The sequence below is a fragment of the Tupaia chinensis genome, unplaced genomic scaffold (genome assembly GCF_000334495.1).
Source record: "Tupaia chinensis unplaced genomic scaffold, TupChi_1.0 Scaffold000001_1, whole genome shotgun sequence".
NCBI lineage: Eukaryota > Metazoa > Chordata > Mammalia > Scandentia > Tupaiidae > Tupaia > Tupaia belangeri.
This window is the reverse complement of record NW_006159427.1, coordinates 3005208-3008277: the sequence shown is the minus strand read 5'-3', so window position 1 is coordinate 3008277 and position 3070 is coordinate 3005208.

The window sequence follows — 3070 nt, the reverse complement described above, 5'->3', positions numbered from 1 at the left end:
GTCCTGCCTCTCTATTGTTCACTGCTATCTTTCTCTATCCTCTTCTCTTCACTCACCCCATTCCACACTGTTCTATTCTCATTAAGTACCTTCACTGCTTTTATGTCCTCCAATATTTTGCTCTCTATCATAGAGTGTGGATAGTCAGTATATATTGAGTGAATACATACAATATCTTTCTTTCATAGCCTGGCTTACTTCACTCAGCAATAGATCCTCCATATCTGACCATTTTCTATCAAATTCCAGGGTCTTGTTATTTTTTATGGCTGAGTAGTATTCCATAGAGTATATATACCACACTTTTCCAATCCATTCATCAGTTTGTGGACATTTAGGTTGGTTCCATGTCTTGGCAATTGTGAATAATGCTGCAATAAACATGGATGTGCAAGCACTTTTCTGACTGAGCGTTCTCCTGTCTTTTGGGTAAATACCCAGAAGTGGGATTGCTGGATCAAATGGTAGTTCTATTTGTAGATCTTTGAGGAACCTCCATATTGTTCTCCACAGTGGTTGAACTAGTTTACATTCCCACCAACAGTGTAGGAGGGTTCCCTTTTCACCACATCCCCGCCAACACTTATCACTTTTTATATTCTTAATCTTTGCCATTCTGACAGGGGTTAGGTGGTATCTCATTGTGGTTTTTATCTGCATTTCCCTTATGATGAGGGATGTTGAGCATTTCCTCATATGCTTTTTGGCTGTTCGTATGTCTTCCTTAGAGAGACTTTTGTTCAGCTCACTTTCCCATCTTTTAATCGGGTTAATCATTTTTTTTCGCATAAGGCACTTGAGTTCCCTATGTATTCTCGTTATCAGTCCCTTGTCTGAGGCATATTTAACAAAAATATTTTCCCATTCTGAGGGTTGTCGGTTCACACTTGTTACTGTGTCCTTTGCTGTGCAGAAACTTCTTAGTCTAATATAGTCCCACTTGTCTATTTTAGGGATTATTGCCTGTGCTTTGGGAGTCTTATTTAAGAAGTCTTTGCCTACTCCAATGTCTCCCAGAGTTTCCCCAGCATTTTCCACAAGTAGTTTTATTGTCTGAGGTCTTAGGTTCAGATCTTTGATCCATTTTGAGTTGACTGTTGTTAATGGTGAAAGATGGGGGTTCAGTTTCATCTTTCTGCAGGTGGATACCCAGTTTTTCCAGCACCATTTACTAAAGAGGTTTTCCTTTTCCCAATGGATTGACTGATATCCTTTGTCAAAGATCAGTTGGCTATAAGCTTTGGGAGTTATTTCTGGGGTCTCTATTCTCTTCCATTGGTCCACATGTCTGTTTTTATGCCAATACCATGCTGTTTTGATGACCACAGCTTTATAGTATATCTTGGGATCAGGGAGTGATATGCCTCCTACTCCATTCTTCTTACGCAGGATTGCTTTTGCAATACGAGGTCTTTTATGGTTCCAGACAAATTCTATAATTGTCTTTTCTAGATCTCTGAAGAATATCTCTGGTATTTTGATTGGAATTGCATTAAACATGTAGATTAATTTGGGTAGAATTGCCATTTTGATTATGTTAATTCTACCAATCCAGGAGCATGGGATGTCCTTCCACTTTTTTATGTCACTTTCAATGTCTTTTTTAAGATTCTCGTAGTTTTCTTTATAAAGGTCTTTGACTTTCTTAGTTAGGTTTATCCCTAGATATCTTATACATCTTGTGGCTACGGTGAAAGGGATTCCTTTCTTCAGCTCTGCTTCATTCAACTTGTTGTTCATAAATAGAAATGCTATAGATTTTTGGATATTGATTTTGTATCCTGCCACCTTACTGTATTCACTTATTACTTCAAGCAGTTTTTTCATGGATACCTTTGGGTCTTCTAAGTATACCATCATGTCATCTGCAAATAAAGATATTTTCAACTCTTCTTTGCCTATTCGAATGCCTTTAATACTGTTCTCTTCTCTGATTGCAATAGCTAAGACTTCCAGTACTATATTAAAGAGCAGTGGAGAAAGTGGGCAGCCTTGCCTAGTACCTGTTTTCAGAGGAAAAGCTTTCAGCTTTTCCCCATTCAGTATAATATTAGCTGTAGGTTTTTCATAGATTGCTTTTATTGTGTTCAGAAATGACCCTTCTATACCAATCTTACTGAGAGTCTTAATCATAAAAGGATGTTGTATTTTATCAAACGCTTTCTCCGCATCAATTGAGATGATCATATGGTTTTTATCTTTCTTTCTGTTAATGTGGTGTATTACATTTATGGTCTTGCGTATATTGAACCACCCTTGCATCCCTGGTATAAAGCCTACCTGGTCGTGATGAATGATCTTTGTTATATGTTGTTGGATACGATTTGCGAGTATCTTGTTGAGAATTTTCGCATCTATATTCATCAATGATATTGGTCTGTAGTTTTCCTTTTTTGTCATATCCTTATCTGTTTTGGGGATGAGGATGATGGAGGCTTCATAAAATGAATTTGGAAGGTTTCCTTCCTTTTGAATCTTTAGAAATAATTTTAGTAAGATAGGGGTTAATTCTTCCTTGAAAGTTTTGTAGAATTCACAAGTGAAGCCATCTGGGCCTGGGCTTTTCTTTGTTGGGAGATTATTAATTACTGATTCAATCTCCTGGCTTGTTATAGGTCTATTCAGATTCTCTATGTCTTCCTGATCCAATCTTGGTAGTTTATATGCATCCAGGAATTTGTCCATCTCCTCCAGGTTATCTTGTTTGTTGGCGTAAAGTCGCTCATAGTATCCTCTAATGATATTATGTATTTCTGCTATGTCCGTGGTAATATTGCCTGTTTCATCACATATTTGATTAATCTGGTTTCTTTCTTTCTTCTTCTTGATCAGTCTAGCCAATGGAGTATCAATCTTGTTGATCTTTTCAAAGAACCAGCTTTTGCTTTCATTTATTTTCTGTATGGTTCGTTTATTTTCTATTTCATTTATTTCTGCTCGAACCTTTATTATTTCTTTTCGCCTGGCATTTTGGGGGTTCGTTTGTTGTTGTTTTTCCAGTTCTCTGAGGCATGATGATAAGTTATCTACTTGCCATCTTTCCATCCTTTTCTTATGTGCACTAATTGCT